Source organism: Schistocerca americana, chromosome 5 (assembly GCF_021461395.2).
Source record: "Schistocerca americana isolate TAMUIC-IGC-003095 chromosome 5, iqSchAmer2.1, whole genome shotgun sequence".
In the NCBI taxonomy this organism is placed as follows: domain Eukaryota; kingdom Metazoa; phylum Arthropoda; class Insecta; order Orthoptera; family Acrididae; genus Schistocerca; species Schistocerca americana.
The window spans coordinates 564,092,462-564,113,373 of record NC_060123.1 but is presented as its reverse complement, the minus strand read 5'-3'; positions in this window follow the sequence as shown (position 1 = coordinate 564,113,373).

The following is a 20,912-nucleotide window of genomic DNA, read 5'->3' as shown; positions in this document are numbered from 1 at the left end:
GAATTTTGCTTTTCATGTTGATTTAAAATGAACTTTTTCATGTCTGAAATGTCCTAATTCGAATTTTTTCTCACATCAGGTCAACTTGTGTGTGGTTGCAACATTACGGTCCCATAGGTACATACTTGGAGAAAGGGACATCAGTTGCACCACAGGGCGGCACGAGGGTGCGGAGCACGATACATTTTCTTTCTTTGGTAATCATTTTTTGTGTATCTAGACTTTTGGAATTTTGGTATTCATGTAGATTGTAAAATGACCTATTTCATGTTTGAAATGTACTAACTCGTTTTTTCTTCACAGCAGGTGAACTTGTGTGTGGTTGCAACATTAATGTCCCATTGAGTACATTTTTGGAGAAAGGGACATCTGTTGCACCACAGGGCGGGAGGAGGGTGCGGAGCACAATATACTTTCTTTCTTTGGTAAGCATTTTCTTATGATTTATATTTTTGGAATTTTGCTTTTCATGTTGATTTAAAATGAACTTTTTCATGTCTGAAATGTCCTAATTCGATTTTTTTCTCACATCAGGTCAACTTGTGTGTGGTTGCAACATTACGGTCCCATAGGTACATACTTGGAGAAAGGGACATCTGTTGCACCACAGGGCGGCACGAGGGTGCGGAGCACGATACATTTTCTTTCTTTGGTAATCCTTTTTTGTGTATCTAGACTTTTGGAATTTTGGTTTTCATGTTGATTTTAAAATGACCTATTTCATGTTTGAAATGTACTAACTCGTTTTTTCTTCACAGCAGGTGAACTTGTGTGTGGTTGCAACATTAATGTCCCATTGAGTACATTTTTGGAGAAAGGGACATCTGTTGCACCACAGGGTGGGAGGAGGGTGCGGAGCACAATATACTTTCTTTCTTTGGTAAGCACTTTCTTATGATTTATATTTTTGGAATTTTGCTTTTCATGTTGATTTAAAATGAACTTTTTCATGTCTGAAATGTCCTAATTCGATTTTTTTCTCACATCAGGTCAACTTGTGTGTGGTTGCAACATTACGGTCCCATAGGTACATACTTGGAGAAAGGGACATCAGTTGCACCACAGGGCGGCACGAGGGTGCGGAGCACGATACATTTTCTTTCTTTGGTAATCATTTTTTGTGTTTCTAGACTTTTGGAATTTTGGTTTTCATGTTGATTTTAAAATGACCTATTTCATGTTTGAAATGTACTAACTCGTTTTTTCTTCACAGCAGGTGAACTTGTGTGTGGTTGCAACATTAATGTCCCATTGAGTACATTTTTGGAGAAAGGGACATCTGTTGCATCACAGGGCGGGAGGAGGGTGCGGAGCACAATATACTTTCTTTCTTTGGTAAGCATTTTCTTATGATTTATATTTTTGGAATTTTGCTTTTCATGTTGATTTAAAATGAACTTTTTCATGTCTGAAATGTCCTAATTCGATTTTTTTCTCACATCAGGTCAACTTGTGTGTGGTTGCAACATTACGGTCCCATAGGTACATACTTGGAGAAAGGGACATCTGTTGCACCACAGGGCGGGAGGAGGGTGCGGAGCACAATATACTTTCTTTCTTTGGTAAGCATTTTCTTATGATTTATATTTTTGGAATTTTGCTTTTCATGTTGATTTAAAGTGAACTTTTTCATGTCTGAAATGTCCTAATTCGATTTTTTTCTCACATCAGGTCAACTTGTGTGTGGTTGCAACATTACGGTCCCATAGGTACATACTTGGAGAAAGGGACATCAGTTGCACCACAGGGCGGCACGAGGGTGCGGAGCACGATACATTTTCTTTCTTTGGTAATCATTTTTTGTGTATCTAGACTTTTGGAATTTTGGTTTTCATGTTGATTTTAAAATGACCTATTTCATGTTTGAAATGTACTAACTCGTTTTTTCTTCACAGCAGGTGAACTTGTGTGTGGTTGCAACATTAATGTCCCATTGAGTACATTTTTGGAGAAAGGGACATCTGTTGCACCACAGGGCGGGAGGAGGGTGCGGAGCACAATATACTTTCTTTCTTTGGTAAGCATTTTCTTATGATTTATATTTTTGGAATTTTGCTTTTCATGTTGATTTAAAATGAACTTTTTCATGTCTGAAATGTCCTAATTCGATTTTTTTCTCACATCAGGTCAACTTGTGTGTGGTTGCAACATTACGGTCCCATAGGTACATACTTGGAGAAAGGGACATCTGTTGCACCACAGGGCGGCACGAGGGTGCGGAGCACGATACATTTTCTTTCTTTGGTAATCATTTTTTGTGTATCTAGACTTTTGGAATTTTGGTTTTCATGTTGATTTTAAAATGACCTATTTCATGTTTGAAATGTACTAACTCGTTTTTTCTTCACAGCAGGTGAACTTGTGTGTGGTTGCAACATTAATGTCCCATTGAGTACATTTTTGGAGAAAGGGACATCTGTTGCATCACAGGGCGGGAGGAGGGTGCGGAGCATAATATACTTTCTTTCTTTGGTAAGCATTTTCTTATGATTTATATTTTTGGAATTTTGCTTTTCATGTTGATTTAAAATGAACTTTTTCATGTCTGAAATGTCCTAATTCGATTTTTTTCTCACATCAGGTCAACTTGTGTGTGGTTGCAACATTACGGTCCCATAGGTACATACTTGGAGAAAGGGACATCTGTTGCACCACAGGGCGGGAGGAGGGTGCGGAGCACAATATACTTTCTTTCTTTGGTAAGCATTTTCTTATGATTTATATTTTTGGAATTTTGCTTTTCATGTTGATTTAAAGTGAACTTTTTCATGTCTGAAATGTCCTAATTCGATTTTTTTCTCACATCAGGTCAACTTGTGTGTGGTTGCAACATTACGGTCCCATAGGTACATACTTGGAGAAAGGGACATCAGTTGCACCACAGGGCGGCACGAGGGTGCGGAGCACGATACATTTTCTTTCTTTGGTAATCATTTTTTGTGTATCTAGACTTTTGGAATTTTGGTTTTCATGTTGATTTTAAAATGACCTATTTCATGTTTGAAATGTACTAACTCGTTTTTTCTTCACAGCAGGTGAACTTGTGTGTGGTTGCAACATTAATGTCCCATTGAGTACATTTTTGGAGAAAGGGACATCTGTTGCACCACAGGGCGGGAGGAGGGTGCGGAGCACAATATACTTTCTTTCTTTGGTAAGCATTTTCTTATGATTTATATTTTTGGAATTTTGCTTTTCATGTTGATTTAAAATGAACTTTTTCATGTCTGAAATGTCCTAATTCGATTTTTTTCTCACATCAGGTCAACTTGTGTGTGGTTGCAACATTACGGTCCCATAGGTACATACTTGGAGAAAGGGACATCTGTTGCACCACAGGGCGGGAGGAGGGTGCGGAGCACAATATACTTTCTTTCTTTGGTAAGCATTTTCTTATGATTTATATTTTTGGAATTTTGCTTTTCATGTTGGTTTAAAATGAACTTTTCCATGTCTGAAATGTCCTAATTCGATTTTTTTCTCACATCAGGTCAACTTGTGTGTGGTTGCAACATTACGGTCCCATAGGTACATACTTGGAGAAAGGGACATCAGTTGCACCACAGGGCAGCACGAGGGTGCGGAGCACGATACATTTTCTTTCTTTGGTAATCATTTTTTGTGTATCTAGACTTTTGGAATTTTGGTTTTCATGTTGATTTTAAAATGACCTATTTCATGTTTGAAATGTACTAACTCCTTTTTTCTTCACAGCAGGTGAACTTGTGTGTGGTTGCAACATTAATGTCCCATTGAGTACATTTTTGGAGAAAGGGACATCTGTTGCATCACAGGGCGGGAGGAGGGTGCGGAGCACAATATACTTTCTTTCTTTGGTAAGCATTTTCTTATGATTTATATTTTTGGAATTTTGCTTTTCATGTTGATTTAAAATGAACTTTTTCATGTCTGAAATGTCCTAATTCGATTTTTTTCTCACATCAGGTCAACTTGTGTGTGGTTGCAACATTTCGGTCCCATAGGTACATACTTGGAGAAAGGGACATCTGTTGCACCACAGGGCGGCACGAGGGTGCGGAGCACGATACATTTTCTTTCTTTGGTAATCATTTTTTGTGTATCTAGACTTTTGGAATTTTGGTTTTCATGTTGATTTTAAAATGACCTATTTCATGTTTGAAATGTACTAACTCGTTTTTTCTTCACAGCAGGTGAACTTGTGTGTGGTTGCAACATTAATGTCCCATTGAGTACATTTTTGGAGAAAGGGACATCTGTTGCACCACAGGGCGGGAGGAGGGTGCGGAGCACAATATACTTTCTTTCTTTGGTAAGCACTTTCTTATGATTTATATTTTTTAAATTTTGCTTTTCATGTTGATTTAAAGTGAACTTTTTCATGTCTGAAATGTCCTAATTCGATTTTTTTCTCACATCAGGTCAACTTGTGTGTGGTTGCAACATTACGGTCCCATAGGTACATACTTGGAGAAAGGGACATCAGTTGCACCACAGGGCGGCACGAGGGTGCGGAGCACGATACATTTTCTTTCTTTGGTAATCATTTTTTGTGTATCTAGACTTTTGGAATTTTGGTTTTCATGTTGATTTTAAAATGACCTATTTCATGTTTGAAATGTACTAACTCGTTTTTTCTTCACAGCAGGTGAACTTGTGTGTGGTTGCAACATTAATGTCCCATTGAGTACATTTTTGGAGAAAGGGACATCTGTTGCACCACAGGGCGGGAGGAGGGTGCGGAGCACAATATACTTTCTTTCTTTGGTAAGCATTTTCTTATGATTTATATTTTTGGAATTTTGCTTTTCATGTTGATTTAAAATGAACTTTTTCATGTCTGAAATGTCCTAATTCGATTTTTTTCTCACATCAGGTCAACTTGTGTGTGGTTGCAACATTACGGTCCCATAGGTACATACTTGGAGAAAGGGACATCTGTTGCACCACAGGGCGGGAGGAGGGTGCGGAGCACAATATACTTTCTTTCTTTGGTAAGCATTTTCTTATGATTTATATTTTTGGAATTTTGCTTTTCATGTTGGTTTAAAATGAACTTTTTCATGTCTGAAATGTCCTAATTCGATTTTTTTCTCACATCAGGTCAACTTGTGTGTGGTTGCAACATTACGGTCCCATAGGTACATACTTGGAGAAAGGGACATCAGTTGCACCACAGGGCGGCACGAGGGTGCGGAGCACGATACATTTTCTTTCTTTGGTAATCATTTTTTGTGTTTCTAGACTTTTGGAATTTTGGTTTTCATGTTGATTTTAAAATGACCTATTTCATGTTTGAAATGTACTAACTCGTTTTTTCTTCACAGCAGGTGAACTTGTGTGTGGTTGCAACATTAATGTCCCATTGAGTACATTTTTGGAGAAAGGGACATCTGTTGCACCACAGGGCGGGAGGAGGGTGCGGAGCACAATATACTTTCTTTCTTTGGTAAGCATTTTCTTATGATTTATATTTTTGGAATTTTGCTTTTCATGTTGATTTAAAATGAACTTTTTCATGTCTGAAATGTCCTAATTCGATTTTTTTCTCACATCAGGTCAACTTGTGTGTGGTTGCAACATTACGGTCCCATAGGTACATACTTGGAGAAAGGGACATCTGTTGCACCACAGGGCGGCACGAGGGTGCGGAGCACGATACATTTTCTTTCTTTGGTAATCATATTTTGTGTATCTAGACTTTTGGAATTTTGGTTTTCATGTTGATTTTAAAATGACCTATTTCATGTTTGAAATGTACTAACTCATTTTTTCTTCACAGCAGGTGAACTTGTGTGTGGTTGCAACATTAATGTCCCATTGAGTACATTTTTGGAGAAAGGGACATCTGTTGCACCACAGGGCGGGAGGAGGGTGCGGAGCACAATATACTTTCTTTCTTTGGTAAGCATTTTCTTATGATTTATATTTTTGGAATTTTGCTTTTCATGTTGATTTAAAATGAACTTTTTCATGTCTGAAATGTCCTAATTCGATTTTTTTCTCACATCAGGTCAACTTGTGTGTGGTTGCAACATTACGGTCCCATAGGTACATACTTGGAGAAAGGGACATCTGTTGCACCCCGGGGGCGGGAGGAGGGTGCGGAGCACAATATACTTTCTTTCTTTGGTAAGCATTTTCTTATGATTTATATTTTTTGAATTTTGCTTTTCATGTTGATTTAAAATGAAATTTTTCATGTCTGAAATGTCCTAATTCGATTTTTTTCTCACATCAGGTCAACTTGTGTGTGGTTGCAACATTACGGTCCCATAGGTACATACTTGGAGAAAGGGACATCAGTTGCACCACAGGGCGGCACGAGGGTGCGGAGCACGATACATTTTCTTTCTTTGGTAATCATTTTTTGTGTATCTAGACTTTTGGAATTTTGGTTTTCATGTTGATTTTAAAATGACCTATTTCATGTTTGAAATGTACTAACTCTTTTTTTCTTCACAGCAGGTGAACTTGTGTGTGGTTGCAACATTAATGTCCCATTGAGTACATTTTTGGAGAAAGGGACATCTGTTGCACCACAGGGCGGGATCAGGGTGCGGAGCACAATATACTTTCTTTCTTTGGTAAGCATTTTCTTATGATTTATATTTTTGGAATTTTGCTTTTCATGTTGATTTAAAATGAACTTTTTCATGTCTGAAATGTCCTAATTCGATTTTTTTCTCACATCAGGTCAACTTGTGTGTGGTTGCAACATTACGGTCCCATAGGTACATACTTGGAGAAAGGGACATCTGTTGCACCACAGGGCGGCACGAGGGTGCGGAGCACGATACATTTTCTTTCTTTGGTAATATTTTTTGTGTATCTAGACTTTTGGAATTTTGGTTTTCATGTTGATTTTAAAATGACCTATTTCATGTTTGAAATGTACTAACTCGTTTTTTCTTCACAGCAGGTGAACTTGTGTGTGGTTGCAACATTAATGTCCCATTGAGTACATTTTTGGAGAAAGGGACATCTGTTGCACCACAGGGCGGGAGGAGGGTGCGGAGCACAATATACTTTCTTTCTTTGGTAAGCATTTTCTTATGATTTATATTTTTGGAATTTTGCTTTTCATGTTGATTTAAAATGAACTTTTTCATGTCTGAAATGTCCTAATTCGATTTTTTTCTCACATCAGGTCAACTTGTGTGTGGTTGCAACATTACGGTCCCATAGGTACATACTTGGAGAAAGGGACATCTGTTGCACCACAGGGCGGGAGGAGGGTGCGGAGCACAATATACTTTCTTTCTTTGGTAAGCATTTTCTTATGATTTATATTTTTGGAATTTTGCTTTTCATGTTGATTTAAAATGAACTTTTTCATGTCTGAAATGTCCTAATTCGATTTTTTTCCCACATCAGGTCAACTTGTGTGTGGTTGCAACATTACGGTCCCATAGGTACATACTTGGAGAAAGGGACATCAGTTGCACCACAGGGCGGCACGAGGGTGCGGAGCACGATACATTTTTTTCTTTGGTAATCATTTTTTGTGTATCTAGACTTTTGGAATTTTGGTTTTCATGTTGATTTTAAAATGACCTATTTCATGTTTGAAATGTACTAACTCGTTTTTTCTTCACAGCAGGTGAACTTGTGTGTGGTTGCAACATTAATGTCCCATTGAGTACATTTTTGGAGAAAGGGACATCTGTTGCACCACAGGGCGGGAGGAGGGTGCGGAGCACAATATACTTTCTTTCTTTGGTAAGCATATTCTTATGATTTATATTTTTGGAATTTTGCTTTTCATGTTGATTTAAAATGAACTTTTTCATGTCTGAAATGTCCTAATTCGATTTTTTTCTCACATCAGGTCAACTTGTGTGTGGTTGCAACATTACGGTCCCATAGGTACATACTTGGAGAAAGGGACATCAGTTGCACCACAGGGCGGCACGAGGGTGCGGAGCACGATACTTTTTCTTTCTTTGGTAATCATTTTTTGTGTATCTAGACTTTTGGAATTTTGGTTTTCATGTTGATTTTAAAATGACCTATTTCATGTTTGAAATGTACTAACTCGTTTTTTCTTCACGGCAGGTGAACTTGTGTGTGGTTGCAACATTAATGTCCCATTGAGTACATTTTTGGAGAAAGGGACATCTGTTGCACCACAGGGCGGGAGGAGGGTGCGGAGCACAATATACTTTCTTTCTTTGGTAAGCATTTTCTTATGATTTATATTTTTGGAATTTTGCTTTTCATGTTGATTTAAAATGAACTTTTTCATGTCTGAAATGTCCTAATTCGATTTTTTTCTCACATCAGGTCAACTTGTGTGTGGTTGCAACATTACGGTCCCATAGGTACATACTTGGAGAAAGGGACATCTGTTGCACCACAGGGCGGGAGGAGGGTGCGGAGCACAATATACTTTCATTCTTTGGTAAGCATTTTCTTATGATTTATATTTTTGGAATTTTGCTTTTCATGTTGATTTAAAATGATCTTTTTCATGTCTGAAATGTCCTAATTCGATTTTTTTCTCACATCAGGTCAACTTGTGTGTGGTTGCAACATTACGGTCCCATAGGTACATACTTGGAGAAAGGGACATCAGTTGCACCACAGGGCGGCACGAGGGTGCGGAGCACGATACATTTTCTTTCTTTGGTAATCATTTTTTGTGTTTCTAGACTTTTGGAATTTTGGTTTTCATGTTGATTTTAAAATGACCTATGTCATGTTTGAAATGTACTAACTCGTTTTTTCTTCACAGCAGGTGAACTTGTGTGTGGTTGCAACATTAATGTCCCATTGAGTACATTTTTGGAGAAAGGGACATCTGTTGCACCACAGGGCGGGAGGAGGGTGCGGAGCACAATATACTTTCTTTCTTTGGTAAGCACTTTCTTATGATTTATATTTTTGGAATTTTGCTTTTCATGTTGATTTAAAATGAACTTTTTCATGTCTGAAATGTCCTAATTCGATTTTTTTCTCACATCAGGTCAACTTGTGTGTGGTTGCAACATTACGGTCCCATAGGTACATACTTGGAGAAAGGGACATCAGTTGCACCACAGGGCGGCACGAGGGTGCGGAGCACGATACATTTTCTTTCTTTGGTAATCATATTTTGTGTTTCTAGACTTTTGGAATTTTGGTTTTCATGTTGATTTTAAAATGACCTATTTCATGTTTGAAAAGTACTAACTCGTTTTTTCTTCACAGCAGGTGAACTTGTGTGTGGTTGGAACATTAATGTCCCATTGAGTACATTTTTGGAGAAAGGGACATCTGTTGCACCACAGGGCGGGAGGAGGGTGCGGAGCACAATATACTTTCTTTCTTTGGTAAGCATTTTCTTATGATTTATATTTTTGGAATTTTGCTTTTCATGTTGATTTAAAATGAACTTTTTCATGTCTGAAATGTCCTAATTCGATTTTTTTCTCACATCAGGTCAACTTGTGTGTGGTTGCAACATTACGGTCCCATAGGTACATACTTGGAGAAAGGGACATCAGTTGCACCACAGGGCGGCACGAGGGTGCGGAGCACGATACATTTTCTTTCTTTGGTAATCATTTTTTGTGTATCTAGACTTTTGGAATTTTGGTTTTCATGTTGATTTTAAAATGACCTATTTCATGTTTGAAATGTACTAACTCGTTTTTTCTTCACAGCAGGTGAACTTGTGTGTGGTTGCAACATTAATGTCCCATTGAGTACATTTTTGGAGAAAGGGACATCTGTTGCACCACAGGGCGGGAGGAGGGTGCGGAGCACAATATACTTTCTTTCTTTGGTAAGCATTTTCTTATGATTTATATTTTTGGAATTTTGCTTTTCATGTTGATTTAAAATGAACTTTTTCATGTCTGAAATGTCCTAATTCGATTTTTTTCTCACATCAGGTCAACTTGTGTGTGGTTGCAACATTACGGTCCCATAGGTACATACTTGGAGAAAGGGACATCAGTTGCACCACAGGGCGGCACGAGGGTGCGGAGCACGATACATTTTCTTTCTTTGGTAATCATTTTTTGTGTATCTAGACTTTTGGAATTTTGGTTTTCATGTTGATTTTAAAATGACCTATTTCATGTTTGAAATGTACTAACTCGTTTTTTCTTCACAGCAGGTGAACTTGTGTGTGGTTGCAACTTTAATGTCCCATTGAGTACATTTTTGGAGAAAGGGACATCTGTTGCACCACAGGGCGGGAGGAGGGTGCGGAGCACAATATACTTTCTTTCTTTGGTAAGCATTTTCTTATGATTTATATTTTTGGAATTTTGCTTTTCATGTTGATTTAAAATGAACTTTTTCATGTCTGAAATGTCCTAATTCGATTTTTTTCTCACATCAGGTCAACTTGTGTGTGGTTGCAACATTACGGTCCCATAGGTACATACTTGGAGAAAGGGACATCTGTTGCACCACAGGGCGGGAGGAGGGTGCGGAGCACAATATACTTTCATTCTTTGGTAAGCATTTTCTTATGATTTATATTTTTGGAATTTTGCTTTTCATGTTGATTTAAAATGAACTTTTTCATGTCTGAAATGTCCTAATTCGATTTTTTTCTCACATCAGGTCAACTTGTGTGTGGTTGCAACATTACAGTCCCATAGGTACATACTTGGAGAAAGGGACATCAGTTGCGCCACAGGGCGCCACGAGGGTGCGGAGCACGATACATTTTCTTTCTTTGGTAATCATTTTTTGTGTTTCTAGACTTTTGGAATTTTGGTTTTCATGTTGATTTTAAAATGACCTATTTCATGTTTGAAATGTACTAACTCGTTTTTTCTTCACAGCAGGTGAACTTGTGTGTGGTTGCAACATTAATGTCCCATTGAGTACATTTTTGGAGAAAGGGACATCTGTTGCACCACAGGGCGGGAGGAGGGTGCGGAGCACAATATACTTTCTTTCTTTGGTAAGCACTTTCTTATGATTTATATTTTTGGAATTTTGCTTTTCATGTTGATTTAAAATGAACTTTTTCATGTCTGAAATGTCCTAATTCGATTTTTTTCTCACATCAGGTCAACTTGTGTGTGGTTGCAACATTACGGTCCCATAGGTACATACTTGGAGAAAGGGACATCAGTTGCACCACAGGGCGGCACGAGGGTGCGGAGCACGATACATTTTCTTTCTTTGGTAATCATTTTTTGTGTTTCTAGACTTTTGGAATTTTGGTTTTCATGTTGATTTTAAAATGACCTATTTCATGTTTGAAAAGTACTAACTCGTTTTTTCTTCACAGCAGGTGAACTTGTGTGTGGTTGGAACATTAATGTCCCATTGAGTACATTTTTGGAGAAAGGGACATCTGTTGCACCACAGGGCGGGAGGAGGGTGCGGAGCACAATATACTTTCTTTCTTTGGTAAGCATTTTCTTATGATTTATATTTTTGGAATTTTGCTTTTCATGTTGATTTAAAATGAACTTTTTCATGTCTGAAATGTCCTAATTCGATTTTTTTCTCACATCAGGTCAACTTGTGTGTGGTTGCAACATTACGGTCCCATAGGTACATACTTGGAGAAAGGGACATCAGTTGCACCACAGGGCGGCACGAGGGTGCGGAGCACGATACATTTTCTTTCTTTGGTAATCATTTTTTGTGTATCTAGACTTTTGGAATTTTGGTTTTCATGTTGATTTTAAAATGACCTATTTCATGTTTGAAATGTACTAACTCGTTTTTTCTTCACAGCAGGTGAACTTGTGTGTGGTTGCAACATTAATGTCCCATTGAGTACATTTTTGGAGAAAGGGACATCTGTTGCACCACAGGGCGGGAGGAGGGTGCGGAGCACAATATACTTTCTTTCTTTGGTAAGCATTTTCTTATGATTTATATTTTTGGAATTTTGCTTTTTATGTTGATTTAAAATGAACTTTTTCATGTCTGAAATGTCCTAATTCGATTTTTTTCTCACATCAGGTCAGCTTGTGTGTGGTTGCAACATTACGGTCCCATAGGTACATACTTGGAGAAAGGGACATCAGTTGCACCACAGGGCGGCACGAGGGTGCGGAGCACGATACATTTTCTTTCTTTGGTAATCATTTTTTGTGTATCTAGACTTTTGGAATTTTGGTTTTCATGTTGATTTTAAAATGGCCTATTTCATGTTTGAAATGTACTAACTCGTTTTTTCGTCACAGCAGGTGAACTTGTGTGTGGTTGCAACTTTAATGTCCCATTGAGTACATTTTTGGAGGAAGGGACATCTGTTGCACCACAGGGCGGGAGGACGGTGCGGAGCACAATATACTTTCTTTCTTTGGTAAGCACTTTCTTATGATTTATATTTTTGGAATTTTGCTTTTCATGTTGATTTAAAATGAACTTTTTCATGTCTGAAATGTCCTAATTCGATTTTTTTCTCACATCAGGTCAACTTGTGTGTGGTTGCAACATTACGGTCCCATAGGTACATACTTGGAGAAAGGGACATCAGTTGCACCACAGGGCGGCACGAGGGTGCGGAGCACGATACATTTTCTTTCTTTGGTAATCATTTTTTGTGTTTCTAGACTTTTGGAATTTTGGTTTTCATGTTGATTTTAAAATGACCTATTTCATGTTTGAAATGTACTAACTCGTTTTTTCTTCACAGCAGGTGAACTTGTGTGTGGTTGCAACATTAATGTCCCATTGAGTACATTTTTGGAGAAAGGGACATCTGTTGCACCACAGGGCGGGAGGAGGGTGCGGAGCACAATATACTTTCTTTCTTTGGTAAGCATTTTCTTATTATTTATATTTTTGGAATTTTGCTTTTCATGTTGATTTAAAATGAACTTTTTCATGTCTGAAATGTCCTAATTCGATTTTTTTCTCACATCAGGTCAACTTGTGTGTGGTTGCAACATTACGGTCCCATAGGTACATACTTGGAGAAAGGGACATCAGTTGCACCACAGGGCGGCACGAGGGTGCGGAGCACGATACATTTTCTTTCTTTGGTAATCATTTTTTGTGTATCTAGACTTTTGGAATTTTGGTTTTCATGTTGATTTTAAAATGACCTATTTCATGTTTGAAATGTACTAACTCGTTTTTTCTTCACAGCAGGTGAACTTGTGTGTGGTTGCAACATTAATGTCCCATTGAGTACATTTTTGGAGAAAGGGACATCTGTTGCACCACAGGGCGGGAGGAGGGTGCGGAGCACAATATACTTTCTTTCTTTGGTAAGCATTTTCTTATGATTTATATTTTTGGAATTTTGCTTTTCATGTTGATTTAAAATGAACTTTTTCATGTCTGAAATGTCCTAATTCGATTTTTTTCTCACATCAGGTCAACTTGTGTGTGGTTGCAACATTACGGTCCCATAGGTACATACTTGGAGAAAGGGACATCAGTTGCACCACAGGGCGGCACGAGGGTGCGGAGCACGATACATTTTCTTTCTTTGGTAATCATTTTTTGTGTTTCTAGACTTTTGGAATTTTGGTTTTCATGTTGATTTTAAAATGACCTATTTCATGTTTGAAATGTACTAACTCGTTTTTTCTTCACAGCAGGTGAACTTGTGTGTGGTTGGAACATTAATGTCCCATTGAGTACATTTTTGGAGAAAGGGACATCTGTTGCACCACAGGGCGGGAGGAGGGTGCGGAGCACAATATACTTTCTTTCTTTGGTAAGCACTTTCTTATGATTTATATTTTTGGAATTTTGCTTTTCATGTTGATTTAAAATGAACTTTTTCATGTCTGAAATGTCCTAGTTCGATTTTTTTCTCACATCAGGTCAACTTGTGTGTGGTTGCAACATTACGGTCCCATAGGTACATACTTGGAGAAAGGGACATCAGTTGCACCACAGGGCGGCACGAGGGTGCGGAGCACGATACATTTTCTTTCTTTGGTAATCATTTTTTGTGTATCTAGACTTTTGGAATTTTGGTTTTCATGTTGATTTTAAAATGACCTATTTCATGTTTGAAATGTACTAACTCGTTTTTTCTTCACAGCAGGTGAACTTGTGTGTGGTTGCAACATTAATGTCCCATTGAGTACATTTTTGGAGAAAGGGAAATCTGTTGCACCACAGGGCGGGAGGAGGGTGCGGAGCACAATATACTTTCTTTCTTTGGTAAGCACTTTCTTATGATTTATATTTTTGGAATTTTGCTTTTCATGTTGATTTAAAATGAACTTTTTCATGTCTGAAATGTCCTAATTCGATTTTTTTCTCACATCAGGTCAACTTGTGTGTGGTTGCAACATTACGGTCCCATAGGTACATACTTGGAGAAAGGGACATCAGTTGCACCACAGGGCGGCACGAGGGTGCGGAGCACGATACATTTTCTTTCTTTGGTAATCATTTTTTGTGTTTCTAGACTTTTGGAATTTTGGTTTTCATGTTGATTTTAAAATGACCTATTTCATGTTTGAAATGTACTAACTCGTTTTTTCTTCACAGCAGGTGAACTTGTGTGTGGTTGCAACATTAATGTCCCATTGAGTACATTTTTGGAGAAAGGGACATCTGTTGCACCACAGGGCGGGCGGAGGGTGCGGAGCACAATATACTTTCTTTCTTTGGTAAGCATTTTCTTATGATTTATATTTTTGGAATTTTGGTTTTTCATGTTGATTTAAAATGAACTTTTTCATGTCTGAAATGTCCTAATTCGATTTTTTTCTCACAGCAGGTCAACTTGTGTGTGGTTGCAACATTACGGTCCCATTGAGTACAATTCTGGAGAAAGCGACATCTGTTGCACTACAGGGCGGCAGGAGGGTGCGGAGCACGTACATTTCCTTTCTTTGGTAAGCATTTTTTGTGTTTCTATACTTTTGGAATTTTGGGTTTCACGTTGATTTTAAAATGACCTATTTCATGTTTGAAATGTACTAACTCGTTTTTTCCTCACAGCAGGTCAACTTGTGTGTGGTTGCAACATTACGGTCCCATTGAGTACATTTTTGGAGAAAGGGACATCTGTTGTACCACAGGGTGGGAGGAGGGGGCGGAGCACGATACATTTTCTTTGTTTGGTAATAATTTTTTGTGTTTTTTACATTTGTAATTTTGGTTTTCATGTTGATTATAAAATCATCTATTTCCTGTTTAAAATGTACTAACTCGTTTTTTCCTCACATCAGGTCAACTTGTGTGTGGTTGCAACATTACGCTCCAATTGAGTACATTCTTGGAGAAAAGGACATGTGTTCCACCACAGGCCAGGAGGAAGATGCGGAGCACGATACATTTTCTTTCTTTGGTAAGCATTTTTCTATGTTTTATACTTTTGGAATTTTGGTTTTTCATGTTGATTTTAAAATGAACTTTTTCATGTCTGAAATGTCCTAATTCGATTTTTTTCTCACAGCAGGTCAACTTGTGTGTGGTTGCAACATTACGGTCCCATTGAGTACAATTCTGGAGAAAGGGACATCTGTTGCAACACAGGGCGGCAGGAGGGTGCGGAGCACGATACATTTTCTTTCTTTGGTAAGCATTTTTTGTGTTTCTGTACTTTTGGAATTTTGGGTATCACTTTGATTTTAAAATGTCCTATTTCATGTTTGAAATGTACTAACTAGTTTTTTCCTCACAGCAAGTCAACCTGTGTGTGGTTGCAACATTAATGTCACATTGAGTACATTTTTTGAGAAAGGTACATCAGTTGCACCACAGTGCAGGGAGGAGGGTGCGGAGCAAGATACATTTTCTTTCTTTGGGAAGCATTTTTTTATGTTTTATGCTTTTGGAATTTAGGTTCTTCGTGTTGATTTCAATATGACCTTTTACATGTCTGAAATGTACTAACTCGATTTTTTTCTCACAGCAGGTCAACTTGTGTGTGGTTGCAACAGTACGGTCCCATTGAATAAATTTTTGGAGAAAGGGACATCTGTTGCACCACAGGGTGGGAGGAATGTGCGGAGCACAATATACTTTCTTGCTTTGGTAAGCATTATTATATGTTTTATACTTTTGGAATTTTGGTTTTTCATGTTGATTTTAAATTGACCTTTTCCATGTTTGAAATGTACTAACTCGTTTTTTCCTCACAGCGTGTCAACTTGTGTGTGGTTGCAACATTACGATCCCATTGAGTACATTTTTGTAGAAAGGGAGATCTGTTGTACCACAGGGTGGGAGGAGGGGGCGGAGCACGATACATTTTCTTTCTTTCGTAAGCATTTTTTGTGTTTTATACTTTTGGAATTTTGGTTTTCATGGTGATTTTAAAATGAGCTTTTTCATGTCTGAAATGTACTAATTCGATTTTTTTCTCACAGCAGGTCAACATGTGTGTGGTTGCAACATTAAGCTCCCATTGAGTACATTTTTGGAGAAAGGAACATCAGTAGCACCACAGGGCAGGAGGAGGGTGCGGAGCATGATACATTTTCTTTCATTGGTAAGCATTTTTTTATGTTTTATACCTTCCGAATTTTGGATTCTCATGTTGATTTTAAAATTACCTTTTCCATATCTGAAAGGGTAAAATTCAATTTTTTTCTCACAGCACGTCAACTTGTGTGTGGTTGCAACATTACGCTCCCATTGAGTACATTTTTATAGATAGGGATATCTGTTGCACCACAGGGCAGGAGGAGGGTGCGGAGCATGATACATTTTTTTTCGTTGGTAAGCATTTTTTTGTGTTTTATACTTTTAGAATTTTAGTTTTTCATGTTGATTTTAAAATGAACTTTTTCATGTCTGAAATGTCCTAATTCGATTTTTTTTCTCACAGCAGGTCAACTTGGGTGTGGTTGCAACATTACGGTCCCATTGAGTACAATTCTGGAGAAAGGGACATCTGTTGCACCACAGGGCGGGAGGAGGATGCGGAGCACGATACATTCTCTTTCTTTGGGGCGCATTTCATTATGTTTTATGCTTTTGGAATTTTGGTTTTTAATGTTGATTTTGAATGACCTTCTTCATGTTTGAAATGTTGTAACTCGATTTTTTTCTCACAGCAGGTCTACTTGTGTGTGGTTGCAAAATTACACTCCCATTGAGTACATTTTTGGGGGAAGGGACATCTGTTGCAACATAGGGCGGGAGGAGGGTGCGGAGCATGATACATTTTCTTTCGTTGGTAAGCATTTTTTTGTGTTTTATACTTTTGATTTTTGGTTTTTTATGTTGATTTTAAAATGACCTTTTTCATGTCTCAAATGTAAAAATTCGATTTTTTTCACACAGCAAGTCTACTTGCGTGTGGTTGCAACATTACGCTCCCATTGAGTACATTTTTGGAGAAAGGGACATCTGTTGCAATACAGGGTGGGAGGAGGGTGCGGAGCACGATACATTTTCTTTTTTTGGGAAGCATTATTTTATGTTTTATGCTTTTGGAATTTTAGTTTTTCATGTTGATTTTAATGGACCTTCTTCATGTCTGAAATGTACTAACTCGATTTTTTTCTCACAGCAGGTCAACTTGTGTGTGGTTGCAACATTACGCTCCCATTGAGTACATTTTTGGAGAAAGGGACATCTGTTGCAACACAGGGTGGGAGGAGGGTGTGGAGCACGATACATTTTCTTTCTTTGGTTACCATTTTTTTGTGTTTTATTCTTTGGAATTTTGGTTTTTCACGTTGATTTTAAAATGACTTTTTCCATGTTTGAAATGTACGAACTGGTTTTTTCCTCACAGCAGGTCAACTTCTGTGTGGTTGCAACATTACGATCCCATTGAGTACATTTTTGGAGAAAGGGAGATCTCTTTTACCACAGGGTGGGAAGACGGGGTGGAGCACGATAAATTTTCTTTCTTTGGTAACCATTTTTTGTGTTTTATACTTTTGGAATTTCGGTTTTTCATTTTGGTTTTAAAATGAACTTTTTCATGTCTGAAATGTCCTAATTCGAATTTTTTCTCACAGCAGGTCAACTCTTGTGTAGTTGCAATATTACGTTCCCATTGAGTACATTTTGGAGAAAGGGACATCTGTTGCACCACACGGCGGGAGGAGGGTGCGAAGCATGATACATTTTCTTTCTTAAGTATGCATTTTTTCGTGTTTTAACTTTTGGAATTTTGGTTTTTAATGTTGAATTTAAAAAGGATATTTTTCATGTTTGAAATGTACTAACTCGTTATTTCCAGACAGCTTGTCAACTTGTGTGTGGTTGCAAAATTACGCTCGCATTGAGAACATTTTTGGAGAAAGGGACATCTGTTGCACCACAGTGCGGGAGGATGGCCCGGAGCACGATACAATATCTTTAATTGGTAACCATTTTCTGTGCTTTATACTTTTGGAAGTTTGGTTATTCATGTTGATTTTAAAATGACCTTTTTCGTGTTTGATGTGTACTAACTCGTTTTTTCCTCACAGCAGGTCAACTTGTGTGTGGTTGCAACATTACGGTCCCATTGAGTACATTTTTGGAGAAAGGGAAGACCGTTGCACCACAGGGCGGGAGGAGGGTGCGGAGCACAATTTACTTTGTTTCTTTGGTAAGCATTTTTTTATGTTTTATACTTTTGGAATTTTGGTTTTTCATATTGATTTTGAAATGAACTTTTTCATGTCTGAAGTGTCCTAATTCGATTTTTTTCTTACAGCAGGTCAACTTGTGTGTGGTTGCAATATTACGGTCACATTGAGTACATTTATGGAGAAAGGGACATCTGTAGCATCACAGGGCGGGAGGAGGATACCGAGCACGGTACATTTTCCTTAATTGGTATGCATTTTTTTTGTGTTTATAATTTTGGAATTTTGGTGTTTCATGTTGATTTTAAAATGACCTTTTCCATGTTTGAAATATACTAACTCGTTTTTCCTCACAGCAGGTCAACTTTTTTGTGGTTGCAACATTACGATCCCATTGAGTACATTTTTGGACAAATTGACATCTGTTGCACCACAGGGTGGCAGGAGGGTGGAGAGCACGATACATTTTCTTTCTTTGGTAAGTATTTTTTGTGTTTCTATACTTTTGGAATTTCGGTTTTTATGTTGATTTTGAAATGACCTATTTCATGTTTGAAATGTACTAACTCGTTTTTTCCTAACAGCAGGTCAACTTGTGTGTGGTTGCAACATTACGGTCCCATTGAGTTCATTTTAGGAGAAAGGGACATCTGTTGCACCACAGGGCGGGAAGAGGGTGCGGAGACCAATATACTTTCTTTCTTTGGTAAGCATTTTTTTATGTTTTATACTTTTGGAATTCTGGTTTTTCATGTTGATTTTAAAATGAACTTTTTCATGTCTGAATAGTCCTAATTCGATTTTTTTCTCACAGCAGTTCAATTTGTGTGTGGTTGCAACATTACGGTTCCATTGAGTACATTTTTGGAGAAAGGGGCATCTGTTGCACCACAGGGCGGGAGGAGGGTGCAGAGCACAATATACTTTCTTTCTTTGGTAAGCATTTTTTTATGTTTTATACTTTTGGAATTTTGGTTTTTCATGTTGATTTTTAAATGAACTTTTTCATGTCTGAAATGTCCTAATTCGATTCTTTTCTCACAGCAGGTCAACTTGTGTGTGGCTGCAACATTACGGTCCCATTGAGTACATTTTTGCATAAAGGGTAATCTGTTGCACCACAGGGCGGGAGGAGGATGCGGAGCACGATACATTTTCTGTCTTAGGTAAGCATTTTTTACTGGTTTATACTTTTGGAATTCTGGGTTTCATGTTGATTTTAAATGACCTTTTTCATGTATGAATGTACTAACTCGTTTTTTCCTCACAGCAGGTCAACTTGTGCGTGGTTGCAATGTTACTGTCCCTTTGAATACATTTTTGGAGAAAGGGACATCTGTCGCACAACAGGGCGGGAGGAGGGTGTGGAGCACGATACATTTTCTTTCTTTGGTAAGCATTTTTTTGTTTTTTATACTTTTGGAATTTTGGTTTTTTATGTTGATTTTAAAATGACCTTTTTCATGTTTGAAATGTTCTAACTCGTTTATTCCTCACAGCAGGTCAACTTCTGTGTGGTTGCAACAGTACGGTCCCATTGAGTACATTTTTGGAGAAAGGGACATCAGTTGCAGCACAGGGCGAGAGGAGGGTGCGGAGCACAATACATTTTCTTTCTTTGGTAAGCATTTTTTTGGTTTCTATACTTTTGGAATTTTGTTTTTCATGTTGATTTCAAAATTACCTTTTTCATGTTTCAAATGTACCAACTCTTATTTTCCTCACAGCAGGTCAACTTGTGTGTGGTTGAAACATTATGTTCCCATTGAGTCATTTTTAGAGAAAGGGACATCAGTTGCAACATAGGGCGGGAGGAGGGTGCGAGCGTGATACATTTTCTTCCTTTGGTAAGCATTTTTTTGTTTTATACTTTTGGAATTTGGTTTCTCATGTTGATTTTAAAATCACCTTTTTCATGTTTGAAATGTACTAACTCGTTCTTTCCTCACAGCAGGTCAATTTGTGTGTGGTTGCAACAGTACCGTCCCATTGAGTACATTTTTGGTGAAAGGGACATCGGTTGCACCACAGGGCCAGAGGAATGTGCGGAGCATGATATAATTTCTTTCTTTGGTAAGCATTTTTTGTGTTTTATAGTTTTGGAATTTTGGCTTTTCATGTTGATTTTAAAATGACTTTTTCCATGTTTGAAATGTACTAATTCGTTGATTCCTCACAGCAGGTCAACTTGTGTGTGGTTGCAACAGTACGGACCCATTGAATACATTTTTGGAGAAAGGGACATCAGATGCACCACAGGGTGGGAGGAGGGTGCGGCGCACGATCCATTGTCTTTCTTAGGAAAGCATTTTTTAGCGTTTTATACTATTGGAATTTTGGTTTTCATGTTGACTTTAAATGACCTTATTCATGTATGAAATGTACTAACTCGTATTTTCCTCACAGCAGGTCAACTTGTGTGTGGTTGCAACATTACGGTCCCATTGAATTCTTTTTTGGAGAAGGGGACATCAGTTGCACCACAGGGCGGGAGGAGGGTGCGGCGCACGATACATT